We start from the raw sequence: 26,423 nt of genomic DNA on the forward strand, positions 1-26,423 counted from the left end.
TGGAATAATTGGCCTTGAGCAAAGGAAAGACTTCATTTTTCCCAAAACAGAAGGTGATATGACATCAAGTGATGCTATTGGTCTTTACTAGCATGTGATACCATGACCTAGGGTGAAGGCAGCTGGAAAAAAAGCACTTGCTTATGCTGTAGATGGATTTCTATTGTTCTTCTTCTCACGACAAGAGCCATGTTCTTGGGAGCTTCTTAGTCAGGTGATTAAATAAATGATGATTAAGCCAGAATGCCTTTTGTTGATTGTAAACATATTCATTCTAATTCCCAAAGTCATTAAGTTACCCCTAACTTCAGCACACAGTGCAGTAAGCACTCTCTTATTTATATAATTCTGCTAACATCTTGCTATTTAGACCCTACATAACCTATTCCCATTCACACTACTCCCTTAAAGATTAAATAGTTCAAATATCTATTGATCTGGCTATCTCCCTATATGACATTCCAATTAAAGACACTCTTTTTTTGAATTAGTGAAATTTAGAATAACCTAGAAAGAAATCATCTGTGTTAGTCTGTGAGAGTATTTTAAGAGAAGGTAAGTGAAGAGGAAAAACTTTCCCTATATTTTGGCAGGATTATTTCATGGGCTTTGGTCCCAGAATGAATCTAAAAAAAAAATAAAAATACTGAGCCACAGAATCCATCTTTCCCTGCTTTGAGAGATGTAGACACAATGTGACTACCACTGTCTGTCCCTCTTGTCACCTCAGCTAGAGGCACTCCCATGACTATACTTTCCTGCCATGGTAGTCTGCATCCTCAAACTGTGAGCTTGAATAGACCCCTTCTTATGTTGCTTTGTTTATGTATTATGACACCATCCAGAGCAGAGACAGACTTTAGAGCATCTATAAGAAACCAACCCATTTTGATAACATCTTCCATTCCCTTCTCTAAATAGTTCACATTGAGCATAATTTGCCACTCAACATCTACTGTCATTTTCAAAGCATCATTTATCATTATTGTATTTTTATTGATAAACAGCTTCTTCTGAGGAAGACAGTGGGAACTTTTGTTATAGATGGTTTAAAGGCATCCACTTAGAAGAGTAGTTTTGAGTATTATCAGTTTTATGTGTGTATTCCACTTTAATAAAATGTTAAAATATAAATAAGAAATATAAATTTCTCTTATTGCCTATGTGATTATAATATATGACGTGCTAAATTTAATGGTGCCTTTGTACATAGTGCATTGTAATACATTATATAGTAGCCCCAGAACAATCAATTTAAGTTGTAGGAAGTTAATGCAATTTGCTACTTTCCTGCCATCCTACTTTCTATAATTAATATAATCTGAGAATAAAAAGTCAAATCACTAATTATAGATGAAAAGAGCTTATCTTTCCTTTCCTTTCCTTTCCTTTCCTTTTCTTTTCTCTTCTTTTATTTTTGTGTATGTTTGTCTATTATTTTTTTCTCTACCCCATGACCTCTTGCTGCATTTGAAACAAGCTAATTATGCTTCTATCTTAGAAACTGTTCTTAGAATTGCACTCAAGGCCCTTCACATGGTAAATAAATGCAACATTATATCCACAGTCTTGTCATAGGCTCTCTGTATATGGCTGTTTTCTTGGTATGGTATGCTTTCTACATACCTCTGGCCATTACCTTTCAAAGCCTGTGTTACATTCTCCTCAAGTCTCCCTCATCCAACTTTGTTATTCTATAGGACATTTTGCTTTTTTAGACCATGAAATTTAATATTATTTATACTGGGGTGATTCACTATAATATAGAGAGGTGAGATTTTATTCTATTCTGTCCCTCCATCACTTTTGTCATTCCTATGAACTCATTCTCACAACATATTATATATCTAAGGCACTTAAGTTTTTATTGAATGAATAAAAGAATTCTTCAATCTGTTTCTTAAAGTTAATGTTCTTGCCACAGTAGCATCTCAAACTAACCTGAACCCTAACTACTCTGCTAACCTGCTGCGACTCATCAAGTATCTCTTATTTAAGGATCCTTCCATCCATTACCAATTAATTGTTTCAGAGTTTATAATCACTACATTCTTAACGTGTTCTTCATCATCTGGGTTTCCATTCCAGTTATGATTTGTTCCATGCATTTGAGATATGCACTGTCCTATTTGAGTTTCGTATAATATACATCCTTTGCCTTTCAATGTTTATTTTTCAGCACTAAGAATAATTGTAGATACATCTGTATAATCAATTGATCTTCTTTAACTATATTTGGTCACACAGTCTTAAATAATTGATTCATTTGATAATTGGTGAGTGTTTATTACAAAATAAACACTATACTAAGATGGAGAGGAAACAGGTCCTGTCTTTAATTTGCCCATAGACTAATTGGGGTGGGGGAGATGGTGAACCTGGCAATGAAGACATATGAATATTAGAAGAGAAAAAAAATGAATGAGGCATGAATGAGACTTGGGCAAAGGGAGGAATTAAAGTGGAAGCCAAATCACATGGATGGTGAAACAACTAAAGAGTTAAGGTTGGACTAGTTAGAAGGTTATACTGAAGCTGACCAATTACTCCTCTGCAAAGATCAAGAAGGAAAGCAACTTAATTTTGTGTGCTTAGATGACAAATACCAATAACAGAGAGCATGAGAAAAGGGAAAATGAATCAGGAAATGAAATGGGAAACTTAAGTCCCTGCCTACCTCTCCCCACCATGCCACACACATATACATGTACAAGCACCATCCTGGAAAACTGCAACCCCAGTGCTCATAGAATGCTTGCACATCTTTTCTTTCTGAAGATTGGTGGATCCAACTCTTCACCCGCAGCAACTGTATGTTTACTCTCTCTTATTCTATTTGTAGGATACTTGAGACTCTTCTAGGAACTTATTCTTTCCAGACTTGTGACCTTACAACACAATCCTTTCACTGGTACCTAAGCTTATCAAGAGGCAAAACTTAGCCTTGGCATTCCCCTACATTGGGGCATAGAACCTTCACAGGGCCAAGGGCCTCTCCTCCTGTTGATGACAGACTTGGCCATCCTCTACTATACATATGCTGCTGGAGCCATTAGTCCCACCATGTGTACTCTTTGGTTGGTGGTTTAGTCCTGGGGAGCTCTGAGGGTACTAGTTAGTTCCTATTGTTGTTCGTCCTAAGGGGCTACAAACCCTTCAGCTCCTTGGTCCCTTCTCTAGCTCCTTCATTGAGGACCCTGTACTCAGGTGGGGTGGCAGGCATGGGGAGGGGGGAGGTACAGGGGTTTGTTCTTGTTGTTGTTTTTTGGGTTTTTTTTGTTTGTTTGTTTTTTGGTGTTTTGGGGAGGGGAAACTGTACATGTACTGTTGATCATTCTGTGCCATCCACAAAGCCCTACAGCAGCTTAGGTGGCAAAAGGACTGAATACCTTCAAAGTTCCCCTAGGAGCATCTCTCAAGAAACATATTTGTGTCTTCCAAGAAGGAAAGATGGAACTTCAGAATGGTGGCACAGTGCGGTAAAAAACAGCACACACAACAAGGACTCCTAGGTTAGCAACCTTTGAGACTTACTTTTCTGATTGCTCAAAGGGAAGCCTATTTTAGACTAATCTCAAATATTAATGGCAATGACTAAAACACATTTCAGAACACTGGTATAGGTACTTTGTAGTTAGGGTTGATTATTGTTAACAATAATACCTGTCCTTTGGTCAATAATTTATGTTCTTAATGAGTAAATGGAGTACTTTCCTGAATAAGAAAAAAAATAAATGCTATCAAAGCCTAGGCAAGGTAAGGTTGGTTTATGGAATAGTGAGTAGTAAATTTTTGAATTTCCAAGAAATTGTAATACATGATTTCCTCTGTGAATCGAAAAACTGTACCTTTCATCCATATTTGTCTGTATGATGCATAGACTTATGGATTGCCTAGTTGTTCCAATGTCCAAGACACCTATAGAATTTACTAACCAACACTACTTACCTTTACTTCAGTACGAAACTTCTGGCCATATGTTCACTTCTAGTACCTATACAATTAAAATTAGTAAAATTGTATTTCATTTGTGTATATCAAAAGACAAACAACTTGGCATTTGTTTGGTTCTTTTTTGCTTTTGTTTTGTTGTTATGTTTTTGGCCATTTAAAAAATATTTTCCCTAGCCTTAGACTCTATAATTTAGTTCTTTAGATGCCACTGCTTCATATACCTGGACTTCCACTTAGTACTGAGCAATGAAGGAGATCCTACTAGAACAGACATGAGAAGGCATGTCTAAGGAGCAAGATGCCTTGTTTAGTAATGAACTACTTCAGGAAAGAGAAAATCCTACATAGAGCAGAAATGGTGAAAACAACATTAAATGATCACTCACATAAGAAACACTTAGCAGAAAAACAGGGCATTTCTGAACCAACACTACACCTTAGCAAGCCTTGGGCTACAGGTCACTAAAACTTCTGCTTTATGTCAGAAATAAACCTTTTCATTCTCAAATTAGCTTTTTAAGTTTAATTTCAATTCCACAGGTTGGTTATTTTTTACTCAAGATGCTTGAATCTAGAAAATGTTTGGATTCAGAATTTTTTTTAGGTTTTGTAAAATCCATATATATTATTAGATATCTTCATGGGGAATCCAAATAATGATGAAATTCATCTTTATTTTATATATTTTGTACATGCTGCTCAAATGTACTTTTATGGAACATTTTAATAATTTTTTAATGAATTAAGAACACACGGTGTAGAATTTTCTACTTATAACATTATTTTAATGATCACTTAGCATTGGATTTTGGCTTACTTGGATATTTTAAAGTTTGGAATGATCAATCTATTTCATAATATGAGAAGCTTTACTTAAGGACCAAAGCAGACATAGCATACCATAAATGATAGTTAAAATTGTTTTGGGATATATCTGATTTCCAGGTTTAGCCAAGATTCAGTGTTCTGTATCCTGGTAAGATCCCAGGTTCTGCACCCTCCAAAATTCTGAGCCCTGCCTCAAGTTTCTTATCCTGTGATCCAGTCTGCAAATGTCTTCATACCATAGCCTGCCTTTATCTTCCTTAGCCTTCAGACTTAGCCTTGGCCTCAAAAACTGTATGCCTACATAGTATGATGAGCATTCACAAACCTAGCCCATCCATCCTTCACATACCCAGGCATAGCTTGAGCAACACAGTTTTCACACTAACCCAAGCAGATATGCCTGTCTGCTTCATTTGCATGTTTTATTTCTTACAATTGAAATGGAACAAATCAGTTCTTTTAATACAAAAGCAACATTGAATATCTGAGGGATTGATCCTCCAACTCCTCGTCCATAATCTGAAATTAACTTTGGCAGTAAAATCCACCCAAGCAAACTTCCACTAAAAGGAAGCAGTCTATAATCTCTCAGTAGACATACAACCACCTAAAGAAGTATACATGCCCTGTCTAATTACAAAACCACAACAAGACAGGCCAAGACAGCATATCTCTGCTTACCTCAAATTTACCAATTCCATAGAAGTATTCTCTAATAAGAACAATCAATGCCATGACATAGAATTTAAAAGAACTAGGAACTCAAGGAGTTTAATGAAGACAGAAACAGCTCAATGAATGTAAATGGAATCACCACAACTACCTCAATGACAGTCAAGGAAACACAAACATGTAGTTGAACAAATTGATGAAAGTAACCTGGAATTTGAAATCAAAACTCAGTAAAAATAAATATTGAAGATGAATAGAAACTAATAAATAGTTGAAATGAATAGAAAACTCAACAATCCAATGAGAAAACTCATGTAAAAGTCGTAGAAATTAAATCAAGTAGAAGAGAATGCAGCAGAGCATTAAGATAAAGTTGAGGGACATACACCCAAAGAATCTGAAAATAAAACAAAACAAAACACACAAGGAACACTCAGGAATTGTGAGACAGAATTGAAAGATCATGTCTTCAAATTATAGACATAAAAAAGGAACATAATTGAAGGTCAACGGCAAGGAGCTGATCTTCAAAAGTGTCTTAGAAAAAATTCTCAAATTAAGACAGGTAGGATGTGAATAGCCATGTGCATACAAACACAAGAAGCACACAGAATGTCAAACATATAAGACCACAAAGACACACACACACACACACACACACACACAAACACACACACCAAGCTGTATGTAAATTACTAATTATACAGAAAAATGTAAAGGAATGGAAAAAATCACAGGTCACAGGTAAAGGAAAATGTGTAAGAACAAGAGCTGATTTCTTAGTGGATGCCTCAAAGGCATGACAGACAGGATGGAGCAATGCATTCCAAATTCTTAAAGAATATAGATACTAATCTAGACTACTTTCCACTGCAAGACTACATTCCATTGTGGAAGGAGAAATACAACCTTGGAAGACACAGACCAAACCAACTATACTGAGAATATTGTAATCAATACTTTATATTGACAAGATGAATGACCAAAGGCAAGAGACAATAGAGAGGAACAAATATAAGACTAAGACATAAATAGCAAAAAAAAAAAAAAAAAAAAAAAAAAAAAATCAAAATGTTAGCAATTAAGAAAAAACATTCAATGATAACTTTATATATTAATAGCTTCAGTTCCCCATTAATGAGACATGGTTATGAAACAAATACATGTTTGTTGACTACAACTAATTCCTCTTACTTTCAAAGATGAGAATGACCTTACATTGAAAGGATGAAAAATATCCCAAGCAAATGGGGACAGAAAGCAGGCAGGCATTGCTATCCTATACTAAAATTTGACAAAACAGACTTCAAACTAAAACTGATCAGAGGAGACAAAGAGGGATTCTTCATTCTAATCAAGGCAACAGTTAGCCAAGAAGACATTATTAACCTAAACAAAGATACATTAATACCTAGTGTATCTGATTTTATAAAAAAGAAAGCTCATTGTTAGACATGAAAGTACAGATTAACTGTAACTCAATAATTGGTGATTTGAATATCCACTTTGTCCAAGAGACAGGTCATGATCCAAAGTCATCTAAGTTGTGATAAATGTTGGACTAGATCAGCATCTAATAATACTCCAATTAGCCAGATAGAGAGTTTTCATTGTTTGTATAGTGTTATTAGCACTAATAATCTATATTGTGCTTTCTCTTAACTAAAACATACAAATTGGTTGTGGCCCAAGTATACCAGATATGATATATACATTGATAGGTAGTAGTGAAGTGTATCTGATGAAAGAAAGATTTCTAGGATCTTTCTTTCTTCCTTATCTCCCCATGCTTCTTTCCCCTCCTCTTCCCTCTTTCCTTTATTTGCTAATTTGTTTGTCTTGTATGTAAGCAAGATTTATAGTTATCTGCCTTCTTGCTAATTTGCATTTTCTAATAAAGACACAGGCTATGCCCAGTCCATGCACATTCTTTCTTGCTCAGCCTGTAGAGGTGGAGTGTCAGATGCACCTCAATGCCCACATATAAAACTCTGTACTCTAATTATACTAACTCTTCAAAAGAGTATTTCTGACAATTAATGAATCAGTACAATTTTAGCAATATAACGATTTAGTAGGCATGGTGTTTTTAAATGTAGATAACTTTTGGAAATTTATTTTTATTTTATTTAGCCTAGTTTTTAAAAGAACTGTTTCCCATACCTTTAGTTTTATCTAAAATATTCAATGAATGTTCTTCTTCAAAAAATTGAAATACGAACCAAATGTCTGTTTTTTTTGCTATTATTTATTATGCCTATTCATTGGAAAATAGGGAAAAACAGTACATTTTTATCATCTTTCAAACATATTTTGCATTTGATACTTTTGACAGATATTGTCAAAGGCATTTATATCTATACTGGCTGTCCTTTAAGATGCTGTTGACACAGAAGAAGATACCAGTCAGTGACAAGGATGGTCACTACAAAGCTTTATTATATACAAAAAACAATTTTTAAAATATTGTGACCAAATTTTAACATTACATTTTTTGAGTGTTTCCTAGGTCCAGCTTCAATGTAGGAATTGATACCTTAGCGGTTAGTAGTGGTATTTTAAAAGTTGTTTTATTTATTCATTTCATTTGTGATTTTCAATTTCTCCATCCCCCCCACACACACATACTCACATTGGATTTACTAATTTGTAGAGTAATCTACCCATTAGAATTTGATGGAGAAAAATAAGGTCAAGGAAGAAGTTCAGGCACACATCTCCATTGTCTTATTGGTAAATTTCAAAGACAAAGTATTTCATAAACGTTGATGTGACTGTATCACTCTCCTATCACTCTCCTGGTACCAAAAAGTAATTGTTTAATTCTTTTGACAACAAACTTATCTAACAATGCTTTAGAACTTTTTAAAATTTGCAGTGAAATCTTTCATAAATTTCTGGCCTAACATCTTTCTGGAAGAACATGCATTTACTGCACCCAAGTTCAGCTGATCGCCCCCGAGTCTTCCCTGATGAACCTTTCCTGTATCAGTGATCATGTTGATACTCTTATTCTTTGGGGATTTTAAATAACAGCCCAATCAGCACGCGTTCCTTTTCATCTTTGCCTCCCATAATTTTCTTTGGTAGAGGTCTTGTCAAAAATGCTTGATTTTTTTTCTTCTCCAATTATAACTCTTCAAAAGGGAGAAAATGAGGCTCAGGGCTGGGTCCACAGCTGCTCCAGCTTTTGAAGTCCCCTCTGCCCGGCTCTTGATGCTATAGCCCTTTTAATAGCAGCATTAGCAGTTTCAGCCCCATTTTCTAACAGTCTTGGTAGAGTGAGGGAAAGCCTTTTATATGGGATGTTGCTACTTGACTACCATTCTGGAAATTTATAAATAATTTTTATATATCTAGCTCTGGTACACACATACAGCATTGGTTTCTTTGCTCAGTGAGCAATAATGGCTATTACAGAGTCTTTGTTCCATATTAAGAAAAGGGAAGCCCCATACCACTAATATAAATCTAATTACCATTATTCAGTTCATTTCCTACATGAAACACAGGAAGACCACAAGTAGTCCAAACCAGTTTATTTGTTTCTTTGTTTGTTTGTTTGTTTTTTGTTTGGGTTTTTGTTTGTTTTTTTTTTCTAGTCAGGAGTGGCTAAGGAATTGAATGGAAATGTATTAAAATCATTTTTTTAAGTTAGAAAGTAAAGCCTATTGGATATTTACTTTAAATATTAAAATAAGGAAAAGAACAATAAAATCTAAGCTGTCCTTTAGTGGAAGAGGATTTCAGTAACTGCAAGGTATTTAAGTGCAGTCAAAGGCTGAAGAAAAATGTTTTTCAACAATACTTGAAGTCTTCACTGGAATAGGAGTATATGGAGTTATAGGCTATCTCTGCTTCTAAGTGAAAAACAATTTAGTGAGCTTGCTGATTGTAGGTGTTGTTTGCATTCATGGGCTTCAATGCAGGTACTGAAAAAAATCTCTATGTTTGTGACATTACTGATGACATTTTGGAACACTGGCTTATTCTGGGAAGCCCTTTTAAAAATATTCTCAAGAACTTTCTTATCTTTATTTGATACATGCATCATTTGACTGTGTGTACTAGATAATCTGCTATATAGCTACAACAGAAAAGAATCTTCCTGGGCCTAGAGAGATTACTTAGCAGTCAAGGGCAACTATTCCTTTTGCAAATGACCTGGGTTCAATTCTCAATACACATGTGGTGGCCCATAGCCTTCTGTTCCAAGAGATCCACTGCCTTCTTCTGACTTTCACAGGCACTGAACACATCCATGGCACAACAAATACAGATGCAGATAAAACACTCACACAAATGCCAGGGCCGATAGTGGGAGAGGGCGGGGTGGCAGGCATGGGGAGGGGGGAGGCAACAGGGGTTTGTTCTTGTTGTTTTTGTTTGTTCGTTTGTTTGTTTTTTGGAGGGGAAACTGGGAAAGGAGAAATTTACATGTAAATAAAGAAAATATCTAAAAAAATAAAATAAAATAAAATAAAATCTTTTTTTTTTTTTTTTTTTCCGTGAGCAGGGCTTCTCTGTCTGGCTTACCTGAAACTCTCTCTGTAGACTAGTCAGTACTTAAACTCAGACATCCACATCGCTTTGCCTCTTAAGTGCTTGGATTAAAGGTGTGTCTACACAAGGATCAAGCATTACACTGCTGTTGATGATGACATTGTTATTATTATTATTATTAAATGGCAAATGAAGTCTTGATACTGCAAATGAATATTCAGATTGATACTTGGTATTGTTAGAGTTAATAAATCATGGTAGAGAGTGTTTCTTGAAATAAAAGCGAAAACTAATGTGGCTCCTAGGATAAGTTTATCAACTATACACCCAAAATAACATAAAGTGTGGCAACTAGTGTCTTATTTAGTCACTAAACTTCCATAATAAATAAGTCTGGAGATAGTCTACGAAGAACAACAAAAAACAAACAAACAAAAAAACCCCAAGAAAACAAGTAAGTTTAAAAAAAAACAAGTTGGTACTCAACATGACCACCTTCAAGGACAGAAGGCATCTGCATAGTAACTGCTACAGGTTGAGAGAGATGAAGCATAACTCAAGAATATTGTTCTCAATCAATTTTCTCTCCTGCAAAAGCAAAAAATAGCATAAGTGTGGAAGAATTAAAAGCCATCTCATGTACAAATGATTCTGGGAATTTATTGCCCCAACATATACTTACTCAAAACTTAATGGAACCTAGTTTTTTAAAGGCAAAATCTAAAAGCAAAATATGTGGGCTTAAAGAACTTTCAGCGTTAAAGTGGAGCACGATGATGCTCTCCCATGCCCCAAGTTAAACAGAAATGTGGGTGATATAAGCACATCTTATACTCAACATGCTTTAATTCATTTTGTGTCATTTTAAACCAAATGCTTTACCAGAAATGACTTAGGAGAAGAGAGGATTGTTTGACTGTTTCAGAGGTTCTGGTCTGTGAGGATGAGTAAAGGGTGAGGAAGTGGCTCAGTCTTAGGTGGTGATGGCAACTTCAGGACAGCAGTAGCATAAGCCATAGCAGCAGCAGCAGCAGCAGCAGCAGCAGCCATTTTAACAGTATTCAGAAATCTGAGTTGTCACTCTGTACTCAGACTCATCTTCAATTTGAGCCTCAGTCAAAATGAAACAAACACAAAGCAGAGTCCCATGCTTCCAATGGACAGAAAGAGAAGAATGAGGGCAAAGAAGAGTGAGGATCAAATCAAGACTAACATGAGCAGGGAACCACTGAACCTGATAGCTCCATGCTTGATAACCAAGTGGGTGGCCTTTCTACTATGGCTTGCTGTTTGTGAGCAGAGGGCTTGTCTCTTGTCTGGCTTTATTACCTACATCGTTCCTAGGAAAATGTTCCATATTCCTGGCATCTCCAACATCCAAGGGTATTCACTCCAATGAAGCATCATTCTGTGGAATTCCCACTATACTATCTCAGGACCTCCCACAAGTAGTCTGACATATAGTACGCTTCTTCACCTGTCATAATGCCTTCCTTACAAATCTTAGTGCCAGGGTTCGCCACCAAGTAGCTCTTACATTTTGCATGCCAGAAAAATGAACCACTGGTAATGTTAAAGTCTTCCACTTACTCCATCAGTAGCTGGCTTCTTTTAGACTACTATCACAGTAGCAGCTGCAAGACTAGACAACTAAATCCAGGTAAACACTTCTCCAAGTGTTCTATGGCAGCACGGTGGCCCATCAATGCTCTTCTAAGGGGAAAGTCTTTCAAACGAGTCTCTAGTTTTACCTTTTGGGTTTTTCAGTGAATTGGTGAAGTCTTGCCAATTTCTTATTTTCCTGCTGCAATGGGCCTGGCTTTGTTTTAGTGTCACGTCTATAAACAGCACTCTGGCCACAATTTTCTTTTTCTTTTCACTTTTCTGGTTTTTATTTTCTCTGTTTCCACTTTTTAGGAGCATGTTTAGTACAAAATGAGTTTCATGATGACATTTCATATGTTATATAACAGAGTTTGATCCTCTTCTATGCTCTATTTCATATCCTGTTTTTTTTGTTCACTGTATTCATTCTTGTACCTCTAAGCCCTGTTTCTGTTTTTATTATCTGTATTTTTTATTTTCTTTAATTGTTATTTTTCTATGTATGCACATAAAAATATGAATACCAACTGCTAAGACAATTTATTCTTCCTCATATGTATTATTTTAGGACTGACCACTTGTTTTTGAATAACTAATTGAGGTAAATCATCACTGGGCTAGACTGGTTTTCTCACTCTTGGTCATTGATCTCCCATAGTTCTTCATCTAGATGTGGAGTCTTTGAGATTTCCAACATCTGCATACAACTCTCAGATCTTTCTTTTTCTGTCCAGCACGTAAAAAAAATGCTTCTCTTCTACTTTCGATCCTGATTCTCAAAGTGAGCCCTGCTTTAAAAAAAAAAAAAAAAGCATATAGTTACTCGTTTTGAATGTAATAGTGTCTTGAATTTTCTCCAGTCTATTGTTTTTAAACTCATTCTGTCTTGTTAATTTTTCTTAAGAATAATCAAAAGAATGTTAAATCACCCAAAATGCTTACCAAAAGCAGATAAGAGTACAATTTTACCATAATCCCAATTGGTAAGGTTGACAGTTTTATTGGGCTTTCTTGCAGAGCACAGCGCCGAGTTAGTTAGTTCAATACGAGTGATGTTCAAACACCTACATCACCACAACGTCTCACCCCATCTGGGATGATATCCCATGAGAGCTACATCATGGAGCTCTACTTATCAGCTTCCCAGAGCCTCTATTTTATATGTTGTGCTCATCAAGTTTTGAAATTTCATTTTTATCCATTTTTGTTGACTTACTTTGTGATAAGAGGGCAAGCATGTGCAATGGCTCTTGTGTGGAGATAGGATGATAACCTAAAGAAGTCAGCAGATGCTTTCTACTCTGTTTCACATGGGGGGATCTTGGTATCAGATTTGAGAATAAGTGCCTGATACATGCTGTAATCTCATAGGCTCTTTAATTTTTATGATCTATTCCTTGATTTTTAATATCTTTTAGATATTAGTAGTTGTTGTAGGATGAAAATGACTAAAGTAGAGTGAATGTATCATTTCATTACAAAGTCCACTTCTTTCATAGAATTTAATACACTTCATTAAAATGAAATTTGCAACCATAAAAGTGTATAAATGCAACTTAGGATATCATTTATGTCTGTTCATTACACATATTCATTCATATTTCATCCATGTAATCAGTCTGTCTTGTTCCATGTTTAATACTCATATGCATACTTATAATTATATGCATATACATGATTTGACATGTATGTTACAACATTCCTCTAACATCAAACAGGGCTATGTCTGTGTAATAAAAAGTTACCATCTTTTTTATTTTTATATATTTCTTTGCATATGTATATACCTGTGAGGGCCATAGATTAATATCAGGTGTCTTCTCCAGGTTATCTTCACACTATTTTTGAGACAGAGACTCTGGCTGGATCAAGACCTCCCCAATGATTGAACTGGATGGGCACCTAGCGCTGGGATCCTCCTGCTATTTCCTGCTATTTCCTGCTATTTCAGGAGCACTGCTGCTCCTACGTTCTATGAACACTGAGGCCCAAATCCATGACCTCATGTATACACATGCAAGTAATTTACCCACTGGCCAACCTCCCCAGATCACCTTTGTTATCTATTTGTTTATGAATTTTGTTAAAATGAACTAAAACTCATGATCTATACTTGTGAAGTATCTCTTTATCTCCACCTTCTAATAACATTTGGGTTATATATGTGAAAATGTAAATCCCCTGAAAAAAATCTATCATATAAGAAAAGCAGAGTCATGAATCTCAGGAAGCAGATAACTTGAAAAAATAATGAAAAAGCAATCTCTGGCTCGGGGAAAAATATAAAGATGACAAAAGACAAGTTCATTTTATATATTATTTTCTTGTGTGTGAAATTCTGTATCCAGGATTGAGATGATTTTTTTTTTATTACAGAGGGCAAAATTCTGGCACAGATAGGAGAATGTGCTTAACAATTCCCAAGACAGACTTATATTGTTCTTGTTCTGTTCAATGTCCTAAGGTGTTTCTGATCTTTCCCCTGTCCTATTACACTCACTAGGAAACACTCATGTTATGATTCCTTAACACTGGTTGCATGAGAAGCATGACAAAGATAATGAGGCGAATGTAAAAAAACATGTAGGAGCCACAATACTTTTTGTATTCCATGTCCCCTGATCTGACAAAAAAGAGAAAGGTTTAGCTATTGGAAGTCTAGTAGAACAAGCTTTTCATGTTTTCTCATGAGGTCTAAATAAACCTTGAGTCAGATGTTAAATCCTAAAAAAAGAAAATTCATGTAACTAATGGCCAGGCTTTAAGTAAAATCTTCAATAGTTAAGTAGACCTAAAGAAATGGAAGATTTTTGCCTGATAAAAGCTATATATGGTTTGGTCTTTACCAAAAATTTCACTGACTTTTCTGATTAATCAGTTCTAAAAATTTGATTTCTGTCAGTTCTTTGAATATTGCCACACTATCAACATTCTGAACAGGTAACCATAAATACTGGCAAAGAGTTTGAAGAAACCTAAGGAGGTGTGAAGCTGGGACAATGAGTAAGCCTTCTCAAAGGCTATGCAATGTTCTCCTTGAGAAGGACAAAGTGCTCAACTACCTTCTCTCTCCTTTCTCTCCCTGCTTTCACTTCATAACTTAAACCCAAAGGTGTCTACAAAAGCTGGGTGAGTTTCCACAGCCTATTTTTTTTAACCCTCATGGAAAAAAAGTACTTAAATCTATCCCATTAGACCTTTGCAGGCCATTATCAAGTAGGTACTAAACAAATTCAAAATAATTGTATGACCACTAGGGACCACAAGACAAAATACTAACCTAGATTCCTTCCACACCATAGCTGTGTACATCAAGGATCCTGTCCTAGACCAAAAGTGGAGTCCTGAACTCACAGAAAGAGAAGGAGTCCTTCTGATGAGAACACTCTCTCCCTCTACTGTCTCCTCAGCCTTATTTGGAAAACTGTAAAAGCCTCAAGTGGATTGATGCATTCCAGTGCTAGGGGCTTTTATGTTGTTTAATGCTTTCCTCTTGCCTCTTTGTCTTTCTTTTTTGGTTGTCTAGACAGGCACCAAAGCAACTGAGTACAAAGTGATTTCATTCAAGTGTCTGGTGGAATCACTGAAAGGAATGATCTAACTTTGGGCATCTTGACTCTCCACTCAGACACCATTGTTTCTCTCAACTACAGTTTGCAATATCTATTCTCTTAAGTGTTCATGTAGAGCCAAAGTCAGACCTCAAACTTCGACAGGGACGGTTTCCAGAACGTCATTTTTTTTTTAGCTCACAGGAGGGTTGGGGAGGAGTTCCTGAGAGTGAAATTTATAAAGTTCTATATACATTTTCCTTCATAGGTCACCCTGACCATTTCTTGGTGCTAAGGAAATGTCAGGAATTGCTAAAATTGGGCTGCATGGAGTTGCTAGGATGCGATACTTGGCATAAAACTCATCAGTGATCTTGGTTTCAAACAAACGTACAAGCCAAATAAGGTGGGCTGCTGCCACTCCTTAATGAAACACTGCATGCAAACACTTGTTACACTTAACAAGGAGCTTCCATGTTCAACAGAAAGTCGATCATTAATTACACAGTAATAATTTCTGATTCTCAGCTCAGTGTAGAAAGAGGCTCACCTAAATTTACAAAATAGTCTTCCAGACTAGTCTTTTGATTGCCATTAATTTACAATTCCAATTGTAAGACAACTTTTCCTTCTCTTTTCCTTCTCCCTCCCTATCTTCCATCCTGATATCGCTATGTTCTTTCTACGCTTCTATTGATTTCTGCCTCTGATCCAGTTGATTACTTTTCCTTTAATATCACCATGGAAACATATATTTTTGATCATGTCAGTAGCTATAATTATTTACTAAAATTACAGAAAATAATCCTTTGTAGGGCTCCACTTTGAAGACTGCAGTAGGTTTGTGTTACAGCAATCATGCTGGACAGAGGAAACCAGTGGAGTTGCCTCCTCTCTAGGCAGTACTGGTGAGAAGGCACCTTGGAAACTTCAACATAGTTATCTCCATCATCCACCTCTAGAGTGGGATAGTAAAAGTCATATCTCCTGCAAGACATTTTCTGTTGGAGAATTAGTTCCAGGATAGAAGAATAATGAATGCAAGAATGCCAAATTGTGTACATGATAACAAAGAGTTCTAGACAGAGAGAAGGAATGTTTATGAAGATTGGGTGCTTTGATTCCAGTTATATCCTACAGTATAGTAAAGTTGTTCAACATTACTTTTGATCTCTGGATCTTTTCTGATGTAGTTGTTGGTGAAAACCACCAGAATTATGTGTAATGAAAAATATTAGTGTATATTGTGTATATTTGAATGGAAAACATGAGACATCTTTGAATATTTTTGTGGCATAGCTCTAAATCAGTGGAGTCTATAAATGGTGTGACCTGTCACTTGTGTTTTAGGAAGAGAGAATTATAGCAAGAAGGTGATTTCTTTTCCTTGTTGGTGTTTGCATCTTATGTAAAAATTTTTAGATCATACAGAGCTAAACTGAATGTGTTGAAAATACAGACACGTGAACATAAGTATGCATCATTTAGATTATAAAATACCTTCAGGTGAGGAAAAAATTAGACTCAGACATTGGCTAATAAGTTAACCAGAAGTGTTGGGAATATTACATTTCAATGAATTGATTTTTTTGTCCCTCAGTTTATAACTAGCTCCCCTACTTCATAGCAAACTCAATAATTATGTTTTGTATAAAGTTTACTTATAGCATCATTAGAAGTTCAGACTTGATAATTATATATCTACTTTAGCTTTATTAAGATTGCCTTTTACCCTTTCGATTTCATATACTGTAATGAACTATCTATGAAATGGCTATTTGGAATCTTTCATGCATTGATTGAACTCACAAAGAAGCTGGCTATGAAATTGGGATTGTCCTAGCTCTTTCCACATCAGATCAAACACATTTGCCTGAAAGTATACTCTAAAGTCTCGTGTCTAGGGCTGGGCCTCCTAAATCTGTTACTGGGAGAGAGAATGCTAGCTAAACAGCCACAGAATAAGACTATTTCGCTCTTGAGAAAGGACTCTGCTATTGTTTATTCATTATATAATCTTTCAGTGAGGAAGTTCAGTCATAGGGTTCTCATTCATGGACATAAAGCTCAATTCAGAACCCCAGCCATTTGGTTTCTGCTAGACATTTATATTTATATGTTCTTTATGTGAAAATCTCATCTTTCTGATCTTATATGTCCTATTTCTTGGAAGCATCCAAGATGACGCCCTCTTTGACTCAGGACTATGATTACAGCTGACAACTTCAATAAGGCTGTCCCAGTCAATTTTGGCTAGATTCTCAGAGCACCCAACACGTTGATCTTTGGCTCTGACTTGCTATATGTTCAATAAACTTGCTATATGGTCAAAACTGAAAGTATGGCTCTATAGACCTTTCTCAAGACCATAAACAGCAATATAGCACATGAATTCCTAAAGCTCAGAGAATTCATAGACTTTGACTGTCAAATCACTCTAATGGTAGTATTATATTTAGTCTTGAGGATATAGGAAAAAAGGTGTAGCATTTTGAATTAGGATTATAGTCCCAGAAAAATATATTGTATTATAAAATATATATAGTATATAAAATATATATAGTAGCTGCCAACATGAATTTTAAACTTCCACCGAGTACACAAGAGTTCACTATGATAACCATGCCTTCATGTACTTGGCAGACCATATCTTTAGCATGAGGCCAGATTCTGGAGATGTAAAGCAGGCACTTATAGAATGTGTCTTGAATTTGTAATTCAGCTTTTCCAGGAATATCATTTCCCTGAATTAGTTTTTGTTTTTCTTCCTCCTCCTCCTCCTCCTCCTCCTCCTCCTCTTCTTCTTCTTCTTCTTCTTCTTCTTCTTCTTCTTCTTCCTCTTCTTCTTCATTTGCTTTACAATATTGTGTTTAAATTTACTATTGTCCTATGTTTCCAATAAATATACAAACTTTCAAAATATAATCTACTCCTGATTAAATCTCATTGGTTTTATTTAATGAGTGAGGTAGGAACATATGCACATGTGCTCATTTATTCGGGATGTAATATAAGATAGATATTCTATATCAGAAGTACCTGAGGAATAATAAAAAATAGACAGGCATATGATGGCAAGTAAAGAGTGTTTAGACACTGTTTACGAATATTTCAATATCATGTTAATTTTTCCAACAGTTAGGAAATAAGATCATAATTGAAAAACAAAATTAAAATGTCAGTTGCCTTCATTTTTCAATTTGATAAATAGAATAAAATATTTTGATGTGTTTAACCTATCAGCAAAGAATCCAATAAGCCTGAGAGCAAAATCAGTAAGATAAAGGTGATTATGAGTCCTGTATGTGTTTTATTTTAAATCATCTTTATTATTTTACTAGACTGTAGGAAAGATCAGCATGTTATTATAAGATCTATTTTACAAAGACATAGAAGCATTCAATAAATTGCTTAAATATCTGGCTGATATGACAGCCAAAATTTGAACTCTGGCTGATTTTAGTCTAAAGCCTTGGGCTACTTCAATTATGGCATGCTCTTGTTATTAAGGTCACATAAAAACCGGAAAAAGAAATAATTAAAAATTATATTTTCTTGTACCTAGCCAATATGAACCACCTAATTTCTTGAAGATATATTGTGTAATAATGTTTGGTTTTTCTCAGTTTTAAAATTTCTTTTATCTAATGTAAAATACACTCTGAATAATATAGTTATAAGTTTATAAATTGGCCTAGTTTGATTGTTCTCATTAGTCTAAGCAAGAATGATTTTGTCATTCAGTCAAAAAAAGAAGCCATGCCTTTAAAGGAGAGTGTGGAGTGGTATGTGGGAGGTTTTGGAGGAGAAAAAGCAAGATAAAAATGTTGTAATTAAGTTATAATTTTTGTTAAATTTATTCATTTATTAACTTTCTAACCCAGTATCAGCTCTTCCTCTCCTACCAGTACCCCCTCACATAAGTCCTCCACCAATTCCCCTTAGAAGGGGGCGCCTTCTCTGACTGTTAACCCCCACAGTCCCAGGGAAATCTGCTGGGGAGCAGGGGCTATCTCTAGGATGTGACAGAGATGTGGGATTGGGAGAGGCCCCAGAGGGTCTAAGGGGGCCAATCTAGCTGAGATTTCTAGTAGTGGGGGATATGGATCCTGAAGTGGCCAATTTCTATAGCCAGGCAGAACTCTCAGTGGAGGGTAAGAGCAGCAACCAACACATAAAAACCTTCAACCCAAAATGTGTCCTGCCTACAAAATATGGAATGACATAAAGAACAGTCTGATGGAATAGCCAACCAATGATTGGTCCAAATTGAGACTTATACCAAGGGAAAACCAAACCATGAAACACTATTAATGATTCTCCATTATGTTGCAGACAGGAACCTAGAATACTTGCAAAATCACTGTGAATTACACTGTGCAAAGGCCCTCTTGTCTCCTGAGAACATATTCACCACTGCAGGCCCCTACAATATTTTTGTCTCCTCTTTTGTAAACATTTCTGAGCCTTGGTGGGTAGGACCACATATATATGTGTATATATATGTACATGTACATATATATACATATATATGTGTATGTGTATATATGTATATATATGTACATATATATACGTGTGTGTGTGTGTGTGTGTGTGTGTGTGAACTATAAGTATAGCCATAAGTCATCAGAAGGCCTTTTTCTACTATGCCCATTTAGAGTCCTTTCCTGGGGCCTATGACACATTCAGCTGTGTGTTCCTGCACAATTAAAACTGTCAAATATATGGGTCCCATCTCATGGAGCAAGCCTTCGATTTATTCAGCAAATGTTGGTTACTCCCACAGCATTATGCTAATAACCATTGGGTATATATTGTCATTTACAGGATTCATGTAGTAAGATTACCAATTACTTTTCTCCTCTGTTAGCATGCATAGCATCTTCTAGCATTATGAAACCTAGCCAGTAAAGATGAAAATTTCAGGTCCATAAATCCTCTTGGCAGGGACCATCATAACTCATAGGCAGAAATGATAGCTAAGAGTTCTATATACGGATCCAAAAGCTCCAGGAAGAGAAAGACTTGGTTACTTCATGTTCTATGATTCAAATATGTGGTATATTCAGGAATAGGGAACTAATCATCCAGTTCTGTAGGACAGCCAATAGTATTTTCATAACCTATACATTTCAGGGGTCTCTGTGTCCCTATTTCTCAACATATCAAAAAGTGGTAAGCCATTTCTGATCCCAGGAGTGTTGATTACTAGCATAAAGTATCCAGGAGAGATACTGCCCCTCCATTGTAGGGAGGGGCAGTATCAATTAACCTCTTTACAAACCCAAACACAAACACACGCAATGGATGTGTGTGTGCATTGCATGTATGTTTGTATGTGTATTAGAAAGCTGCTATTGTTCTCTTCAAGTAAACTTGATGATGGTATAAAATGCAAACTGAAGTAAGAGTCACTACTGTTATAAATTGGATACATTCAGTTATTTCATGTATAATTTATAAACAACAGTAAGTTCTCAAAATCACCTTGACAATATGTATCTGTCTCAAAATACTGCTATTCTTTTTCTCAAAATTCCATTTCAGAAAATATGTTAATAATCAGATTTTTGAAGAATAGTCATGAGAATGATGCTTATTAGTAGTGAGAAATACAGGCAGAATGGTTTTGAGTTCAATGAAAATATTAAACAAAATGTTAGTATATCCTGAAAGAGAACACAAAATTCAACATAGGCTAATATGCATTGTCTTTGAGACAATTCTTTTTCAACTTTAAGTTAAAAATTTTTATGTGTTTGTGGTGGCTTAAATAAGAATGTCCCCCATAGCCTAATATTTTTGAATGCTTGAGAGTGGCACTACTTGAGATGGATAAGGAGGTATGACCTTGTAGGAGTAGGTGGTATGGTCTGGTTGGAAGAAGTATGTCACTAGGTTGGGGGTGCTTTGGGGTTAAACAGTCAAATCAAGGCACAGAGTCTCTCTCTTCCTGCTGCCTCTGAATGTGGATATAGAACTCCCAGCTATTATTATATCTCCCCATGTGTTATGATGTTCCCTGCCAAGAGGATAATGGACTAAAACTCTGAATGTAAGCAAGCAACAATTAAATGTTTTCCTTTATAAAAGTTGTTGTGGTCATGTTGTCTTCTCACAGCAATAGAATACTGACAGACTCAGAAATTTGCATCAGGGAAGAGGGTATTGCTGTGCTAGGTCTGACCATGCTGCTTGTTGGCAAAATGTGGACTCTCAGAATTTGTATTAGGAAAGCAGTTGAGTGCTTTAAGCAGGAGTCTAATGGACTATACCATTAGAAGCATGGAAGACAGTGCTGAGGACGATTTGAATTGTGGGGTCCAGGTCTAGTAATTTCAGAAAGGAAGAACATTAGCAAGTGGCCAAGAGACCATTCTTGTGATGTTTTGGCAAAGAATGCATCTGTTCTTTGCTGTTGTCTGACTAAATCTACCTTAGGCAACTTGAAGAGTTTTGCATTGGCAGAAGAAATTTGAAGATACCTTAGTAATGACTGAGTCATGTGGTTATTAGTGGCTACTTTTATGCATATCTATAATGAAAAGGAGCAGACTAACCAGGGGAAACATATAAAATGTACAATTTGAGGAGAAAAGGAACACCAGAAAGTATAATGGAGCAAAGCCTGGTGTTGAAAGAGATAAAAAGTTTAAAGAAAAGCCTGATAATAAATGGAATAAAGGGACTAGTAACTTCAGGACAAGACTTGACCCAGCTAACCTCCCATCTTGTAGAATGGAGTTAAAGAAAAGTTTAAGCATCAAGCAAATGATCAACAACAACAACTACAACAACAAACTCTGAGGCAGAAGTAATTGAACAAGTGAGCCATGTTCTAGCCCCAGTAAGCAGAAGAACTCTGCAGCTTTGGCCATGCAGTTCTAGCTTCAGAGTCAAGGATACAAGAAAGGTGTTGTGGAATATCCCTCCATGATTAAGAAAGGAGGCCAGGATTGTAGGGTTGGGCAGGCACTGTGTACAACATGAAGGTAAAGCCTGGATTATGTTGGAGACCCTAAGATACTTGCCAAGGAAAGCTAACTAAGAGGATGTGAAATCAGCTCAAGAGAGAGGCGTATGTGACAGTCAACAAAGCTGAAAGAAATTAGAGACCTGAAGAGCACCTTTTCATCAGAGATGGAGATGCAAGCTTTGGTGTTTGTTCAGATGGGTTTGTTCTTCTTTTGGTCAGTCTTTCTTCACCATGCTCCCTTTCTTTCCATTTGGAGTGGTAATGCATATTCTATGTCATCACACATTGGACATATGTGATCTGCTTTTTGAGTTTGATTTTACAGGGGCTGCGGTTAAGCGATTGCCTTTAGTCTCAGAAGAGACTTTAAACCTTGGACTTTTAAATAGTGTTGAGACTATTAATGGGTTTTTGCACATAATATGGCTACAAGCCTGTAGGGACCAGGAAATGAAGTGTGTGGCTTGATTTAGAATATGCCATATATTCTTATATATTTGAATGGTTAGGGAGTAGCATTACTTGAGGGGAATTAGGACCTGTGACTTAGGAATTAGGAGTAGGTGTGGCCTTTGAGAAAATGTGTCACTGGGGACCCTTTGTAGTTTCAAAATCCAAGCTAGTCTCAGTATCTCTCTCTTCCTGCTGCTGGAGGATCCAGATGTAGCTCTCTCAGATACTTCTGTAACACCAAACCTGCCTGTGTGTCACCATGTTCCCCACACTGAGAATAATGGACTGAATCTCTAAATCGAGCCTCGATTAAATGCTTTCCTTTATAAGAATGTGTAAGAGCTGCTGTGCTCATTTATATCTTCAAAGCAATCGAACATTGACTAAGACAATGTCTTTTGAATAAAAGTTGCATAAAATATAATTTTATTCACAAGACAAAAATCAATTCATTTACGGAGAGCTCCAATGAATTGTTTGTTTTTGATGTCAGAGTCTTGCTAATTGTTGGGTAACATGAATAAAATCTGGCATATAACTCTCTAATTATTTCCTTGCTGCACCTGTGTATTAACAACCCAGAGGCAGGCTGTGTATAGGAAGCAGTCCTGGCTCTCAAGCATCTATATGTAAGATATATTTTGGTATGGTGCATCCAACCCATTAGCTTACTGAAACAATTCCTACTCTGTAAAGCATCAAAAGTTTCTTTACAGTATACATTGCAAGATGCTTGACTCAAAGACAAAACTAGTCATTTACTTTTTCTCAAAGATCAAATTATAAACAGTAAAATATGTCTAGGAGTGGTACCTACAACTTACCATAGCTCATAATATATTCTAATAGGTATTTGCGGAATCAAGCTGCTTTCAGCATTTATTAATGTAGACACAGTACTATTTACTATTTGGATAGTCAAACAAGTATCTTCACTATGCAAAATCATTATTATTTACAGTTAGATTATACTGTGAGAGACATTCAAATTTTGTTCTGATTGGTCTATTATTAAAACTGACATACTAGAGTAGAAAGTAATGAAACACAAAATTAAAACTTGAAATTCCACATAATATTTGAGCCATAATTTTAACCAGTTTGCATTTATCTTCAAAGATCTTATCTGTATAAACTTTGAAAAATCTAATAATAATAAAATCTAATAAGAATAATAAAATCTAATAGTGTATTCTGCTTAATTGTCATTGATTCTGTTCCAGTGTTTATGAAATCACCAGGTATTATCTGGTACACCATACAGTTGAGTTGTGCAAAGAAATAATTGTCCAGGTCAGGTAGGATCAGTAATCCTGGTAATAAGATCGCCTTGCATATAGCTCTTGTAGAAGTCCTTCAAAGTAGATCTGCAGTGAAGAACAAACTTTGTGGATTGTGATGCACATGATACCTTGGCCTAAATGGATTACTTCCTTCTGGGAATATTACTGAGATTTTCGTTGAGAGGTCTATGTAATTGATAACCCTTAAACTTGTAAAAATATCAACTCTGGCACTCATTTCTTGGTGTTGCAGCACAAATTAAATAACATCACTGAAGTTACAGCTAATCATATGAGAAAAGGGACCATGATAGCTCCAATATGGGGAAAGGCACAAGGATAATTTACTCTAAATATTACGGCAGTTAGCATAGTGTTTAAAATAATATGTGCTCTGAGGTATTTTTAAATAAATAGACTCCCCTTCCCTTATATCATTTCTTCTTGGGACTCACACCAGAGATTTTGCATGTCCTTGGCCAAGAAGTAACATTAATCCTATGCCAAATCTAATCACACACATTGTTGACAAATACCACTGTCACAAATATTCAGGTACATAAATTTGAGATGATTTCTTAGGCTAGATTCCTTGAAATATGATCTCTGAGAAAATAGTATAAAACTTTTCAAGATCTTGAAATTGTTATTGGATTGCAGTCTAGAGAATCTGTTACTGATTTTTATTTTCCTTAAATGTTTCCTATATTTATGGATGGAATGTGTTTAGTGAATGCATTTATTTGTGACGTTGTGTGCATGTGTGCTTATGGTTGTATATGTAAGTGTGTGTTCATGAGGATTGAGGATGATGTTGGGTGTTGGGTTGGTTTGAATGAGAATGACCCTCATTGACTCATGGATTTGAATGCTTCCTCCCCAGTTGGTGGAACTGTTTGGAAAAGACTAGGAGGTAAGATACTGGAGAAGGTTGTCACATTGATGATTCAAAAGTCAATTCTGTTTCCAGTGTGTACTCTCTCCCTCTTCTCCCCACCACAAGGCCTAGTGGTCGTGTCTCGAGATCTAAGCACTGATCTACAGATACAGCACAATTCCTGCCTTCTTCCATGCTCACAATCATGATAGATGGCCATGTACTCTAACCCTCTAGAACTATAAGCTTCCAATAAACTTTTTCTTCTATTTGTTGCTTCATTCATTGTGTCTCTTCACAGCAAGAGAAGAGTAATGAAGAAAAATGCCTTCCTTGATTGCTCTCAATCTTAGTTTTTGAGACAGGGCCTCTTATCAAACCTGTATCTTATTGTCCTAACAAAACTGCCATTCTGCTGACCATTCTGCTCCAGAGATCCATGTGTGCTCCTCCAGTGCAAGCATTACAAATGCATCCTTCTGCTCTCAGATTTTTAGTATAGGTGTAGTCATCAAACTGTGTTCCCTAAAATTGTTCAGCTGACACTTTACCAACCAGGCTACAAACCCAGGTAGAGCTTTTGTTACTTTGAAAGTTTAACCGAACTAAATGAATCCATGCTTTTGGTAAAGCCTTGTACCAATTCTCTTCAGCTTCTATTAGATAGAGCCTTAGAATTATCCAGAATCCTGTTTCACACATCAATAATTATTATTTTCCTAATTACTTTAAGAATGAATGTTTTAAAATACAAATAAGGGTCATTTTTATTATATTACTCTTTTTTTTTTACTTTTTCTTTATTTTTTATCTTTGATTTTTCTATGTTGAGTTGTGAATATTTGTCTGTGCACTATTTGTATAAATCAAGGCAAGAGTTTCTACCCATGATAGAGATTAGGTTTTCAGCATAAACACATGGGCTGGCTATTTTATAATAATTGCATGTAATACTATTTTTCTTTCTTTCATTTATTCTTTGAGAATTTTATGCAACATGCTTTATCATATTCTTTCCAATCCCTCCAACTCCTTCCAGGTCCTCCCATCTCCCTACCAACCAAACTTCATGTTCTTTCTTTTTCTTGAAAGAAAAATAATAGTGAAATCACTGAAAACCATGGATTTGTTGTTGGACAACCATTCCTAAGCATTGGGGACGCCATGGAGAGTAGTTGATAGGTCCAGTGATATTCTACTGAATGTTCCCTTCCCAATGGCCATCTCAATTACTAATGCACTTTTTCTATAATTTTACAACTTTCACCTATAGATTTTTATTCTGTATTTTGTTCCTTACTAGGTTACCATTTTTATGAAGTATTCTTTCTGTTGTTCTATGGCCTTGTTCTCCAGTCTGAGTATATTTATGATACTTTGTGGTACAGGGTTCTGTGCACAAAAACATATCATTGATTTAAAAAAAATATTAACAACTCTATATTCATTGCCAGCATCTGAGAAACAATGGATTTACCAATGCATTTTATCTTTTCCCTTGTTGATTTAAATTTATTTGTATTAATGTGTACATTCCTTGGCATTAACTAAGTATAGAAATGTCTAAAATCTCTAAATATAGAATTATTTCAATATAGAGTCTTTCATTTGTAATAGAGTTTTACTGCTTTCATAAAAACCTGACTTCCTTTTGAACAGTTTTAGTTTTTAAATTGTTTCTCTCTCTCTCTTTCTCTCTTTCTCTCTTTCTCTCTCTCTCT

The sequence above is a fragment of the Mastomys coucha genome, unplaced genomic scaffold (genome assembly GCF_008632895.1).
Source record: "Mastomys coucha isolate ucsf_1 unplaced genomic scaffold, UCSF_Mcou_1 pScaffold21, whole genome shotgun sequence".
Taxonomy (NCBI): Eukaryota; Metazoa; Chordata; class Mammalia; order Rodentia; family Muridae; genus Mastomys; species Mastomys coucha.